Below are 16,628 nucleotides of genomic sequence, written 5' to 3'. Positions count from 1 at the left end.
GAGATTCCACATCCACACAAAGGTTACCGATTGAGGATTTGTAGATGCATTAGGAGATGGGAGATACTGGGAGTATTGTTCATTGTTTTATCTCCTCCTCCATAACATCCTTAGGTGCTGATCCACAGTTTAGCGGCTGAGGGAGCAGCAAATTGGAAGGAACTGGGAAGATAATGATGTGGTCTGACACTTCACTTCAAAACTTCCCCCATGCTCCCCTTCCACTGTAAAAATAAACCTACAAAGCAAAGGAAATGATGGAGATAAATCCGAGCTCTATCCCTTTCTGTCCACACTTTCAACACCTTTTCTTCCTAGATAGAGCCAGTGCTTAATTTGAGCCTGTGGTTTCCAGTGCTCACCATCAAGCACTTAGGGGCATATCAGCAAGGGCCGGCGATAATTATCGCTAAGCGCACTTAGCCCTAGGATAATTATCGCCGGCTATCGTGGAATTTCATCGCTGAGATAGCGTGCTATCAGCAACGCTTATCTCAAAAGCGATAAAATTCCTCGCGCTAACAGCCAAAAGTGAGATTATTGCTGGAAATCCAGCTATAATCTCACACATTTTGGCGTTAGCTTGCTGATAAGGCAGGGCGTACTTGGCCATTATATCCACCTTACATTGGATATAGTGGCTAAGTCAGGGTGAAAGCAGGCGTAAGGAAAGTAGCGTTAACTGTGGTTAGCGCTACTTTTCTTATCGCTATGCCCGTTAGCGATTCCCTTGATAATTGGAGAAATGTCGGTTTTTCCAGTTATTTTGGGACAGAACGCCCACTTTGCATCTCATTAGAGATGCAAAGGTGGGCGTTATGGGAAAGGGAGCTAAAGCAAGGAATCATGCGTTAGCGTGTCCTTGCTGATTAAGCGATAAAATTATCGCTGCTTTTCGTCCGAAAACAGACGCTAAAGCGGCGATAATTTTTCATCGCCAGCTTGCTGATATGCCCCATAATTGGTTTCCGGTGCTCGGCACAGGCACTTAATTGTCAACACCCCACTTATGACAGTCTGCCACATGGTGGTGTTGCTCATCTAATTTAAAGAGGAGCAGAACAATGGTTGTTCATGAATACAACATATATTACAAATTACTAACACCTGCCGCCCCAGCCATTCCTTTAGCTTTGGGGACCTGGAATAATCTTAACTGTCACTCTTGCAAGTGAGAGCGATGGTGAACAGTTTTTTATAGCATTGCCAGGGACAATGAGTGGTGCAAACTGAAGTAGCTTCCTGGTCAGGGCCCTGGGACTTATTATTTTGCAAATTAAACACTGAGTACAACAGTGGGTAGGTGGAATGATCAACCATGATTATACATCCTCTTTCCCCCCCACAACAAAAAGGTGCATCAACGTTTGGGGGAGATTTGTGGATGGGAGGGGATGGGACTAGTTATCACTCCTGATAGCCTCTCTCCACAGGTCCCTCTTTCTGGTTTGTCACAGACAGGCTTGAAAATGAATAGGCAGTTTTCTACCAAGCTCTCTTATATGCCTCTTCTATCAGCTGCACATCAGTGAGCCAGGCCAGATGTAGTTATTATGGACATATTCAGGTTGTAGCAGGGTGCCAGAATCAGGCACCCAGCCACCCATTATTATTAGGAAAATACAGTTGTTTCTTACTGGGAACTAGGAAAGATGAGAATGGGTATTGGAAACTAGAAATGACGAATATGTGACGTTACAACGTGATCATTTCCATCGCAGTACGTTACATCGCAGTTATTACAACGCAGGTCTTTACAACGACTTGAGCTAGAGGCGGTGGACTTAGGTATAGTATGATTTACTATTCCAACTCCAGCCTACATAACAGTAGGGAAGGTGTTGGAATTGTAAATCTTGCGTGTACTCTCCTAGGAACTAGATCCTGTTCTACAGCATACAGGATTATAAAAAGCAATACAACCCAGTTTATTGTATTTAGCATAAGCAGGTTCCTTTACTCTGTGTATATTATTCGCAGGAAACTTGGTCAGATACTCTGAGTAGGATCTCTGTATATGCTTATAAAAATCTGTTCCTAAAAAGAAATGTGTTTTAAATTGAGGAGATGAAAATTTATTCTTGTATTACATTTTTAAACTTACTGTTTTAAAGTGTTGCTGCATGTATGCTATTATGATTCTTTGTTTTTTTTTATATACATGTGTCTTTTATGGCCAAATTGGCCGAAATAAAGAATTAATAATAAATCTTGCTATTCCTTAGTGTATAGCGCCATCCAGCGCAAGTCGTTGTAACAACTTCCATTGTAACGAACGCGATGTAAACATATCATGGTGTAACAACCGCGTTGTAAAGGTCGTTCGCCAGAAATGATATGTGCTAACTTAGACCAACCTGTAATGTGTGTTAACCGGGTCCAGACAATGACGTGTCCTTTTGGGAACTGAGAATCGTATGTGCTTTGTCTGAAATGGCAATGAAGTGCTGTAAAACTTGCAACGATGTGTGCTTATTGTGAACCTGCAATTGATTGTTGCTTACTGGGCTTTGGCAATTTTGAGTGGTTATTTGGAACTGGAATTAATACATGCTTGCTTTAAATTGGCAATTGCTATTTTTTTAGGTCTCGGCTTGGCAGCGCGCATGAGCTTTCTCGCCGAGACTTCAAGTAATCAGTATCAGGGGTGAAAATCCCGGGTACTTTCTCTTGTCGCTTGCCATTTGTTAACTGTGGAATTGTTCTTCTTAGCAGGCTTATGGTTGGCTGTCCATGCGATAAGTCACTTCCGTTTAATCCGGAAGCAGCACTGCCTAACCACAGTTTTGGTCCGCTTTCATGTTTTAATTGTGTCCGAAGGGAAATTTGTTTTAGGATTTTTGCAGCCCAGCATGCTCACTTGCATACATAATGAGCATGGAGCTCGTCACGAGCGCCGCGCTTACAATTCCGGATCAGATTTCCCTGGTAATTTTGAATTCTTCCCCGCACTTTACCCAGGAGGTTCCAGTACTTCGGGCAGCTGAAATTTCCGGGTTGAAAGCATGATGGCTCCGTTTTGTTTTAACTCCAAATGTGGCTGGTAACACATTTATTGTCTGGATCAGGAATTACCAGGCGCTCTTGCAGCTGTCTGTTAATTTCTGCACTTCCATATTTGGTTGAGTCAAACAGGTCTTGGTTCGACTTAAAGCTTGCCATCAGATACACACACATCTGTGCCACTGACACTTATTCAGGACTTGGTCAAGAGCATAGTACACCTTTGAAAAGACGTGGCTTTTCTCTCTTCGTCTGTTAGTAATATTTTGAAATGTATAATACCGGTCTTCTCAGCCAGTGAAATTAAGCATTTCAAAAACAAATCTCCTTCTTGCAGCTCGCTGGGAGAAGGTATAAACGTGTCACTTAGGAGTCTATGCTAATGGATTGTCAGGGAGCACTGCTTTTAATGTGAAACAGAGAGCCCACGTAGCATCCGCGAGGCGCCCCTCTCCCCCTTGCTTTATGTTTCATTATAAATCTATAAAGTGTCTGCCGGAGTCCAGGGCTCTGGCTGAGTGAAGCCGTGACTGACATTTATGAAACAGTTCTACTTCCTTTTACCACTAAATGAAATGGACAGTTACCCCAGGCAGCTATTTCAACTCTAATGTTACTTACTCCAATGTTACAGAAGTCAATATACTTTAAACTACGTTATTCCGTACTGATTTCAATAGAATGAAAATGGTCACGTGCGTATGACTGTAACTAAATGTGGCTCCCTTCCTGTGTTAGTGTGCTCTGTACACATCTGAATTTCCACAGTTACATTTGTGTTTTAAATTATCCTTATTTTAACCTATAAACATCTAAATATGAAACAGGCTGCAATGAAAGGTAATTCTTAGTGTCCTCGCCCACAAAGCATGCTGGGTTCCACCTCATCTGAATACATTTATTTATGAGTTACTAGTCTGCCGTCTTTCATGGGTAACAAAACTTGCACAAGGAAATAACATCCTGCAGTATTTAGCTGACATTTAGCATCTGCCCGGAGCATGTTCTTTCTTTTACTTAAGTGCCATTACTTTTATGTAGTCCATTTTCATTACATTTAGTCCTATTTTAGTAACAATGCCTGCATGATTTACCAGTGAAATGCAATCTTTGCCCTGAATGGCACAGTGCAGGAAAAAACCAAAGCTGTTAAGAGGCTGAATAGTAAACAAGCATTTGCAATGCAATAGGTCTCGCATTTAGAAACTTTGACCTATTGGTATTGTAAATGACAATGCCTTCTATTATTGCAGGTTTTTTTAAACACATAAATAAAAGGCATTGTCATTTAGAATGCCAAAAGCTCAATATCTTGCCATTGCGAGACCTATTGCATTGCAAATGCTTATTTTTTGTGGAAACTGGCAATGATGTGTCCTTACCAGGGACAAGTATATCAATGGAAATAAAAAATCATTCCTTCCAATAGAGTCCATACTTCTGTGCCTATAATATCCCCACAGACACCACATCTTCTTCATTTCTTTCATGCTGAGAATGTAACAACATCTACTCCATCAAACTCTTTTTAAAATTGAGCCAGGCTATATTTGGACGAAATATCAAGCTTTAAATATCGATTTACAGAAATATTGGAAAAAATATTTTGATACAAAATTCTCATGATGCAGAAGTATTGCTGTCAAGAATATAGCTTGTTTCAGGTAAGTAATATCGTTGTCAAGAAGATTGTTGTTGTTAATATCGTTTTCAATAATATAGTTGTAAAACATATCATTTTTTATTATCTTTATGTGTTTTAGTTCATATAGACATTTTGTGTTATTATTGTTTGCATAATTGGTAAGAATATTATTAAATATAGTTTGTAATTTTGAGAGATTTATTATTTTCCATTTAATTGTTAATAGTAATTTAGAGTGTTGTAGTGGGTTAATAGTTTGTAGGATGGAAAGTTAATTAAGTCAAATTAAATAACAATTAATTATGAATTGATCAATAATTATTGAATTTGTTGTAAATTATGTTAATTGCACAATAATTTTATTTTTTTAAAGTTATTGAGTTAAATGTTGAGTGTAGGCTGCTAGGTTTATTAAGTTATAGGGTGGGAATTTAATTTATTAATAATTAATCGATAATTAATACTTCATTTATTATTAATTATTTATTGATTATTACATATGTAAATCGTGTAATTATTATATTTTTTAAGTTATATATTAGGTGCGGGGTGCTGAGTTTGTTGGGTTCTAGGGTGGGAAGTTAAGTAATAACTAAGGGGCTCATTAATATGGCTAACAGACTTCAGTCTGTCTGCCATTGTTTCATATTTGGGACCACCCGCCGACAAAGCAGCAGTCCCACAGTACGAATTATGATGCAACCGCAACCGTGGGGGTCACATTGCCTCTGTTTTGCATTGTGGGGGGTGCTGCTTGGGACAATTTATATATCTCTGCACTAATTGGCAGGCACTATGCGGTGCCTGCCACATGGTACGGGATATGTAGGGGGGCACCTATGGTGCCCCCCAGATCCCATGTCTGGGGGCCAGAGGTAAGAGGGCCCACTACGGGCACCCAAAGTTCTTTTCCACCTGCCGAATCATGGCGGTTTAAAAAAATAAAATGAATGTGTCCTTGTGTAACGCAACTGGTGCTCATGTAAAGCACTCTGATGCATTTTGGTCAAGTTCGCGCAAAGTAAAATTCCAATGGGAAACAAAGAGAAAAAATATAAATGCTCTTCATAGTAGCACATTTAAAAAACAAAAAAAGTGTAATACAATGCAAATTATGTTTTTTAATAATAGTGTTTTATATATATATATATATATATATATATATATATATATGGCTGCTATGCACTCGAAAATAAACTAAAGAATTACACTGATAAATTGGAGTTTGTGCCTTTTTTGGTTCCGAGCATTGAACTGTGGAAAGAAAGGAATACGGAGGATATATATATATATATATATATATATATATTACCTACTGGCGGTCGCCAGTAGGTAGTTATAGTTAGGACCAAGTTTCCATAGGAAGAGCATTTTTTGTTTTGCTTATAACTTTGGCGTCGTTTGATGAATCTTCATGAAATTTTCCAAACTAATTCTTTGTTCATATCAGCTGTTGAAGGTTTGGGGGTGATTCGTCAAGGGGGGGGCCGAGAAAAAAGGGGGGTTCGAAAGCATGTTTTCCCCATGCACTTTCCATAGGAAACTTTAGACAAGGCTGCAGGTCGAATGAGTGAATGGTATTACCCCATATTTGGCAGGGAGAAGGGTCTTGGTCTAGAAAGCACGCTTTTGTTTATTTGGTGTAAATCTGTTCAGTAGTTTTGGAGAAATTTCGAAATTTGCAGATATCGATATTTGGGAATTCTGCCATCTGATTGGCTGAGGCGTTACGAGCATGAGCTTGCTGCTTATTGGCTGCGAACTGTTGCAACTAGGAAGTGTTGGCAGCCATTTTGTGATTCCGTTGAAACGAGTAAGGGGAAAAAAGGGCAAAAAGAGTAGGAAACAGGAGGATAGGAGCACTGTCACCTCTGTGGGGGAGTGCGAAGCGAAGTAGTCTGAAAGTGCGGTGTTGCTCAGAATGACATGGTGCTAAACCGTGAGCTCATTGCTATAAAGTGATGTGCTCTGGTCTTTGTAGCATACCTGTGCAAGTAGTGTTAGTAGCGTTTCTACCATACAGGGAGTGGGAATTGAACTACTGACCTCTACTGTGTGTTTATACTATACCAGAAGTGGGAGGCTAACTACTCAAGCCTACCGGTGTGAAGACTCGGGGATTAAACCATGAACTCATTGCTGTTAAGTGATGTGCTCTACGCACTGTAGCATACCGGTAAATGTGGTGTTAGTTTGAGTTTATAGAATACAGGGAGTGAGAAGCGAACAACTCACCCCTACCGGTCTCAAGACTCGTGGATGAAACCATGAGCTCATTGTTGTAAAGTCATGTGCTCTGTGTAGTATTCCAATGTAAGTCATAGTAGAATGTTAGTATGTAATGCTACTAGAATGTAAGTTTGTAATGTTAGAATGTAGGGCTGTCATGAGGGGAATCTTGGGGAATGTGTACATGGTGCTGGAGAAGACAGTTGCCTTGCTCCTGTTGGTGGCTGTTTAAGCTGTCTTCTTTTCCTGCAATAAATCTACTTATCAGATCCACTGCTGTCTTCCTCTTCACTATATAAATTTGGCGACGAGTGGGAGAAGGTAAAAAGAAGGCAGCACTCACCAATATTTTGAGCTTCCTTGCGTTCTGCTGAAGACCCGTTTTCTTGGTGAAGCTGTTTCTACTCATCCCAGGGTAGTCGACTCATAGAACTATGTTATTCGACCTGGTAGGAATTACATTTTTGGATCTTGTGCTTCCTCTGCCTCTTCACTACACTCAGGTCGCTGTACAACATGTGTGGAAGTAGTGTTACTATGCGTTTACACTAATTCTGTAGTTATGCAGTAACCAATGCATCATGGCCCTATGGAGCGCCACCTCCCAGGCGCAGCTCATACTATGTCCCGGGGTGTGCATCCGCGGGACATTTATGTTTGCTATTACAGGGCGGGAGCATGGCTTCCACCCTGTGATAGCAAATCCTTGTTTGCCTCGTTGAAGCGAGAGGAGGAAAACCTCATATCGCTTCAATAAAGCGGATCCGGATGGTAACAATGGAAAAAAAATGAAGCGGTGTCTCACCCGTTCATTTAAATGAGCTCCCTGGTGGGTAATGTTTCAGGGCCAATCCTATTATTATATTGCGGGGTCTCTGCAGCACTGGGGACCTTAATCTCACATGTAAATTAGGTGCGGGAGGTCACAGAGACGTTTCGCAGCCTAGAGAATCGCCACCTCCCTGGGTATTGTTTAGTAATTGTTCGGGGGGCTACGAGGCCAACTCAAGTCCAGGGATCGCCACCCTGCGGGACTTTACCTAAATATGCAGGGCGGGCGTCGCCAGTCCCTGAAGCCTCGGTGACCCTTGGCAGTGCCTTATTGGTTCTGTAATCACACAGGTAGTACTCATGGTGTTATAAAGTGATACACTCGTAGAACCCTGGCAGTTGTAGAAATACCTAGGCTTAATTTATGTAATAGTCTGTTGGTTTATATTTGGTAGGTGCACTGCAAAATTACAAATGTTTTCCCTCATAACCTCCTATCAACCGCCGATTTTCACAATAAACTACAGACAAGTGTTGTCAGAAAAAGAAGACGCATAAACTCACTTATTTATTGGTAGAAAAAATGTCTTTTATTAAAACAACACAAATAAATGGAAGCGCAACTTTATTCAAACAAACAACAGTAAAACATGAAATAAGTGGGTGGGACTCCTCCGGAAGCAGCGTACAAAACCGGCAAGACAAAAAAGAAATATAAGTATGTGTGCCATATCCAAGAGAAAAAGAAAGGTAGTCAGAATGAAAAGAAGAAAGTGAGAATGGACAGAGAGTGAGTGGGTGGAAGGGAGAAGGGGAGGGAGAGTCAAAAGAACAGAGGGAGGAGGAGAGAGAGCGTCGGCCTACTGCACCCAGCCCTCACTGTTTACCTCCCGTCACCCCTGTGTCTGGGACGCTGTGATCCGCGAGAAAGAGTGCAGTCCAGCAAGTCTTTAAAATGAAACAGAGATATGAATGAGGCCAGAGATTACATTATTTTCTACGACAACATCGCTTGCCTGCACCTGTGCCTCCAGGCTGCTACACCCCAGCCCCTTCTCCCGCAATGTGCTCAATTGCAGCTCCTGCGCAACGAGGCTTCACTGCTCACCTGCCACAACCGGTGTGTCCAACGATGTGCTGGTGTGAGCTCCAACTCCAGCGTGCCGCTCTCAGGGGGGCACAGCAGGTCTCCGGTCGGGGACAGTGTCTTGATACCACGATGGAAGGCATCTGAATGCCCAGGGCCTCATCTGGTGCCACTAACTCAGTGTCTGAAAAGGGAGAAATAATATAATGGTGGAAACCTCTTGAGGTAAATGAAGGTTTATTTCAAGTTTAATAGAGAACACCAGTTGAGTGTATCCTTCCTTCTTGAAGTATGATCTACCAACTGTTAGTGGTAGTCGTGGTGCAAAAACATAGGTTTCAGGGACATTATAGTTAGTTGGACATTTGACTTATATAAAACCAGAGAAATTTGCACGTTATAGTTAGTTGAGTTAACTATAACTCTCGCGCCCGCAATGCACTGCTAATGATGTCACATATTACATCACTCATGACATGGTCAGTGACATCACTGATGACATCTCTGATGACATCTCAAATGACATCACTGATGACATCACTAATGACATCATCCACGTGATAATCTGATGCACATACTGATGCTCTAATATAAACTTTAATACACGCACTCTAAAATACAGACTACTATTTTTGAAACCAACTGTTAGTGGTAGTCGTGGTACAAAGAGGAGTTGGAGTGCATGAGAATACACAAGGTTAAATAATAATATGTTATGCCAACGTTCACATACAAAGGAACAGAGAGCATGCTAGAAGCATAATGTGCGCGTGCAATGCAGTGGCGCAAGCCTGTGTGCATGTGCACTTAGTAGTCAGCTCACTACAGTGCCCCAAAAGCCAACGCCATGTGTCTGTAGGACCACGCTGCCTGCTCTCTCAGGCCTACAGTACGGTCCAGCAGGTCCCTAAAATGAGACAGAGATGTGACTGAATGAGGTCAGAGATCACATCATTACGCACGGCAACGTCGCTTGTTCACACCTGTGCACCCAGGCTGATGCACCCCACCCCTCCCGCCGCACTGCGCTCAATTGCAGCTCCTGTGCACCCAGGCCCCACTGCTCACCTGCTGTCATTGGTGTGTGTCCAAACACGACGGACAGCAGGGTTCACAATTCAGATGTAGTTTTGAATGCCAGGATGGTGTACACCTCATGGATTCCTTTTTTTTATTTGCGCATTGTGATATGCGAGGTGGATGCGGCCATATCACCTGAGGCAGTGTGGAAGAACTGGGAAATGTGTCGTCGTCGTTATACTATTTATACGTACGCGAAGAGGGCTGGCCTTGCGTAAGCCAGGCCAGCATAGGGCAGTGAATAATTATTAAGGGGACCTGGGAGTTGTTCAGTTCCTGCCTGGGCAGGAAGTGTACTTATGTGTGTGTCCCTGTTGCAGCTTTGACGTCGCACAATCCGCAATTTACATTAATGTAGCATGTACCGGGAGGGCAGCAACTATCGCTAATGAGATGCTGTCATAAAACATTGAATGGACAACATCACATGTCGTTGTCAAGCTTGTGGATATGCGCAGACACGCATGCATGTCAATGATGTGCGGTATTATTGAAAGTGTTGCTATCGCGAAGCGCACACATGTGAATGTGCTCGGATGGAAGGAGGATCAGCAGTGAGGTTACGTCATACACAGTGATAACGCTCATTACAGTCAAGCAATGCATGTCAAATGTAAATCTGAAAGTCTCACAAATGACACACTACTATAGTGGTAAAGCCTGACAACAGAGCATACTTCAACACAAATCTACACATTACTCTTTACTGTTTGTCACATGTGATCTAGGATGTGCACTCTGCCCATGGCTGATGATACCCCTTCGAGCCACCAATACCCAGGCCAAAAGGCTTCACACCAGGAGTATCGTGAAACACACATTTGTTTATTGATCTAACGTTTCAGATGCATGGCCATCACACGTGGAAGGCTACTGCACAGAGCATAAATATTGATCAAGATGATTGTTGCATGTTGTGTGTACTATAAGATATGTGTACACAGCAAAAAATATTTTTAAAAAACTCTCTAAGCAGAAGAGGTGTCTCTCATCAAACGCTGTAGAGAGAATGACTATAATGGGTGGGGTCCTCCCACTGTTACAATGGGAAATGTTATGAACCAATCATATGCTTTTTTTTAAGGTCACATGGCAATCACGCACCGAGCGCGCAAGGAGACCGCACCCGACGTGATTTTGAGAAAATATATTTACCATAATATAAATTTATTACAGTTAGAAATATATAAATGTTTAAAATATTTTAGATTATCGCTTGCTCTCATATACACTTTAAACTTATTTAGATATAGTTTTGAGGCATTAAAAATGACGTAACCGGCGCGATACCATACGTCTATAGTGTAACACAGGGTCTGGCAGCGTGCACTCGTCACATATGGAACGCGCAGCCGGCGCAACCTCATACGTATATGAGGTAACGCACGGCTTGGTACCGCGCCCCCATCACATACCAAACTAGCAGCTGGCGCGACCTTATACATATATGATGTTATGCGGGAAGCGGTGCTACGAAGCTTTCGGATATGAAATGCGCATCCTTTACGAGTTTAGCAATATGGCGGATAGGATTCTCGTGCTGATCGAGCTTGGTACACTACCGGTACGGGAGTCCAGTTTTCTCAACTGAAAAAAAATAAGATATACATACTTTTTTTTAAGATATAAAAAATTACATAATTTTCAAATAAAAAAAAGGATAACAGAGTTCCAAAATATTACAAAAAAAATAGAAAAAATATAGGTTTTATAAATATTAAAATATGAAATTAACATTTAAAAAACCTTCGAAATTCATTGAAAAAAATGTAGGTTTTACAGATGTTATAGTTAGGAATTAGCATTTAAAAAACCTTAGAAATTCACTGGCAAAAACATAGGTTTCAGGGACATTATAGTTAGTTGGACATTTGACTTATATAAAACCAGAGAAATTTGCACGTTATAGTTAGTTGAGTTAACTATAACTCTCGCGCCCGCAATGCACTGCTAATGATGTCACATATTACATCACTCATGACATGGTCAGTGACATCACTGATGACATCTCTGATGACATCTCAAATGACATCACTGATGACATCACTAATGACATCATCCACGTGATAATCTGATGCACATACTGATGCTCTAATATAAACTTTAATACACGCACTCTAAAATACAGACTACTATTTTTGAAACCATAGACACAACAGTGCCATATACTATATACCACCCACTATTTCCTAGGTCTACACACACCTCCAGTCACTTATACATGCAGTTACACATCAATACAGTACTATAATATGCACTCATACCCCTATAAATACAGTCACACTCCACCACTCATTCATAGAGCTACTCAAACACCTAGTCAGTCATGCAAAGAATCTATCACATACCCATTTACTCATGTATACAGTTATGCACACCAACTCTGTTATTTATACACATACAACATCACTTATTTATGCAGATACTAACACATACTTACTGTCTTATACAATCACTGATACAAGCAGACACTAATTTATAGACCCACCCTTCAAATAACTTACTCTCACGTATAGTCATTTATATACTCCAACACTCACATATACTGCCTTAAAACATATGTAGGTACTCACACATATATCACTGAGACATTCATTCACTCTCCAACACAACCATACACACTCTAACTCACCCATACAGTCCTTCCCAGATGCACTTTTGAATCCATACAACCAGTGAATCACCCAGTCAGACATCTATGCACATAGTCACACCCCCCCACCCACCCACACAGACACTCAGGCACCCATACAGATACTCAGACAACAAATCCATAATCCATTTAGACACTCATGTAGCTACTCACCAACCCATGCAGCCGCTTATACACAAACTGAGACACTAATACAGACTTTCACACAGTTTAGTCACTAACCCATGCATTCAGTAACACATGTTCAATCCCTCACTTATACAGTCAGTCACGCACCTACTAAATAATCCATTCAGGCACTTGTAAATCCACTCATTCTTCAATACACCTTGGCATAGATATATATGACAAATATTTAAACTTTACAGAAACACACATTCACTGGATGATGTCATCAGTGATGTCATCAGTGATGTCATTTGAGATGTCATCAGTGATGTCATCAGTGATGTCACTGACCATGTCATGAGTGATGTAATATGGGACGTCATCACCAGTGCATTGTGGGCGCGAGTTATAGTTAGCTCAACTAACTACAACGTGCAAATTTCTCTGGTTTTATATGAGTCAAATGTCCAACTAACTATAACGTCCCTGAAACCTATGTTTTTTTCAGTGAATATATATATACACAGTCTGTGTGATTGCATTATGCACATGCACTATGGTGGTAAAAGCAAAAATAAAAAGAAGAAACATAATGATGTCTGTGGTGCCATCAGTTTCTGTTGGAGAAGTAGAGATGCACACCCATATATTGATATTTTTTTTTAACAAATGTTATTGTCCTTTACAAGGTTGTACAAACATAAGTCCTGTTAATTCCTACATTAAGATACTGTCAAGCAGGAGAATGCGGAGGCAACCTGCAAATTGCAATCATTCGGGATATTCTATTTACAAGAGTTTTTCGCACTCCCACCCTTCATATCTAGAACATGCAAAGATTATAGCCTTAGTTCCATATTGTAAATCAGTCTCACTACATTCGTTCCTGCCTTTAACAAAATGTAACTCTACGCTAACTTCCCGAACCCATCCCCTCTCCCTTCCCTCCCCCTCAGGCATGCCGCTACTGGTTCATTGTACATCTTACAGTGTGTGGCAGCAATGGTGTAAATTTGTGATAAGTCAACCTTATCATAGTGCAGTGTACTGCCTAACGATTATAAATTCCCAGTGTCCAACATTCTTGGGTCCCCCTCCATTGGTCAACCTCATAGACACACACATATATTTCTATGTGTGTATGTTTATATAAGTATATATTTATATATAGTATTAAATATCACTTACATTTATTTCATTTACGTTATGTTAATGTTATATATTACAAAATTTAAGTTTTACTATTTTAAACAATGTATATTTTAAGAAACGATATTCTCATATGTTTTATAACCATATTAGTGTGAAATATTAGTTTTACATTTTTTTTCTACTTACCATTATAAGTATAGGGAAACAATATTTTGTAATCGATATTTTTGACACAATATTTCTGTATCTCAATATTGTTGTGATCAATATTATGTCACTAATCTGATACAGACACTTATGTGTCTCTCAGCTCTCTATCAGCCCATCTTTAGTGAGTCACACAGAAAAAATAAAATTGTCAATAAACTTTTGGAGTGGGAACAGAAAAAAGCCCCTCAATATGAACTCACAGTATATCACATAGAAATGTAAGTATGAATTTCATTACAAATCACATTGGATAGTGTATCAATGAACATCGTACTGGCATACATGCAAAGAAGTATTCTTCCATTCCCCTTTATTCTGTCATGAAAAGAATATCACTTGCCTCCAAGGCTTTAATAGAATTGAGACTTTCTTCAATGTTGTCAAGAAAATCATAATTCTGTAGCAAGACACAGAGTCTCCTACTGTGGTATTTCATACCCTATATAACTCATTGGAAGCAACCCCTCCAATAGGCTTAAAATATAAGTCCTTAAAAACTGAATTACTGACCAGTCCACGGTTTCATAATATACACGTAACAGATTAGCTGAAGGGTAGGTGTAATGGATGAGCCGAGAGGTACAGGAGCAACACAGAGAGTACAGGTGGCGGGGTGTGAAGGGAAAGCAGCACCCAGAGAGAGAGCAAGAAAACACAAGCATTTCCAGAAAGTGCTAACATCAGCAGATACATGTTGCTTGCTGAATTAAAGCAGCAGAAAGATACAGGTTATCCCATCAAAAGGTAGGTAAATAAGCTATGCTCCAGGTAGACAAACATATAAAGAGAAAGGGGAGCCATCAAATAAAATACAAGCAAATGAGATTGAAAAGAAAGTAAAACAACGATAAGCAATTGCCTGACACAAAACCCACTGTAATTTATTGCTCACAATATGTCTTCAGACAACCAAAGTTATCTGTAGGTAAGACCTAAAGAAGAAGCTGGTCAATGGTCCATTGGGCATCCTTTGCATAGAGTCATTGCTTATGCCAGTGCAAGCAATTAGGTTATCTGTACTAAGTTGTTCTGTGCTATAAAAGTCCTCCCACCTTCCTCTGGAGCATTACCTGGCTTGGACATCAGAACTGCTTCTCCTCAGTTCTATAGCCTTGCCTCTCATTTATCTGCTTCACATGTGTTATTTTATGTTCTCTCCTGTAATTTCTGTTAGCTTCATGGAGTAAATTTGGATTCTGACTCTTGCTGTCATGGTTTTAGTGATGGCTATTGTCTCTTTGCCAAAATGTTAGATGCCAGTTTGTTTATTATCATTTTCGTTATGCGGTCCAATATTTTAATGTGCTATCTTTTCACTATTTCATCTTCGATCTGTGACTAAGCGCCTGATTTATATTTCAGCGGGTGGAATACTCCATCACAAATGTGAGGGATATCCTGTCCGCCGTATTGCAAAGTGCTAAAGGATATAATGCACTTGTAACAAGGCGGACAGGGTACCCGTCACATTTGTGATGGAGTGTTCCGTCTGCGGAAATATAAATCAGGCCCTAAGTTATGAATTGCCCTTTGATTTGTAAGTCATTGATGGGTTGTCTTTTTCACTGCCTTGTTTTAAAGCACTTGTGCCGTACACTGTAACGTTTGGTCTTGCTCTCTCTTTCAGGAGCTCTGTGTAATGCAGACAACTGAACAGGTAGCCCATTGATACTCTGACAGTGGGGATCCTGTGAGGCTGTGGCTGTCATCATGCTAAGCTTTCAGGATGGCACGGCCAAGTTAAGAAGTGTGATCTTCTCTGTTGATGGTCTTTGTTGATGGGTGATGTGCTGTAGCCTAGTGGCATTTATATTGATCTTCTCCACCCTGTTTCTTACTGTGTTCTTGTGGGACTTGTGGTAAGACTTCAGCTCTTCCTTTAAGACCACTTACATACATGGATGGTGGGCGACTTCTGGACTCTGGAGAAATACAGACATCATTGGGTGCTTGTGCTTGTAGCCCTAATGCTGCCACACTGACAACCTATCTCTGGATGATATGCCTGCTAGAGCAAGGAGACTGGTTCTGCTGCTTCTATTTAGCTTTCCTGCCTGCAGTTGTGATGTACTGTAGCTACCGTAAGCAGGACAAAAAACATTTGTTGTGTTGTGTGCAAAGCTGGCCTGACAGCACTAACTCTTAACTGGGTCCAATACATGCATTCTGGAACATGTTAATAAACTGCTGCTTTGCAAATCTCAGTGATATGTGTGCTTACTTTGAACATGAAAATATCAGGACACCTGGGACTAGCAATGAAGAATGCTACAAGAGAACAGGAAATTATGTGTGCGTACTGAAAACTGTCAATGATGTTGCAATCAATGATATGATCTGCAAATGATGGGTTGTTAGCGGGACCTGGCAATTTTGGGTGCTCACTCATATCTAGAAATGTTATGTTATGTTGATAAAGATGACGTATACATTCTGAGAACTGACATTTATGTGTACTTCAGAAGAACTGGGATTTATGAGTGTTTACAAAGAACTAGCAATGATGTGACATTACTGGGGAAGTACACTGTTTTCTATATTGTGAGATTTATCGCTTGTCCTTTTCTATGGTGGAATTAGCAACTAGTTACGTGCTTACTGGCTTACTGGGTGTAGGCAATGATTTGCCTTGTCTGGGATTTTGAAAAAGGGACTTTGTAGAACTACCAATGTTCTATGCTAAGCACAAT

Source organism: Triturus cristatus, chromosome 5_2, assembly GCF_964204655.1.
Source record: "Triturus cristatus chromosome 5_2, aTriCri1.1, whole genome shotgun sequence".
Taxonomy (NCBI): Eukaryota; Metazoa; Chordata; class Amphibia; order Caudata; family Salamandridae; genus Triturus; species Triturus cristatus.
Note: the sequence above shows the minus strand (reverse complement) of the source record.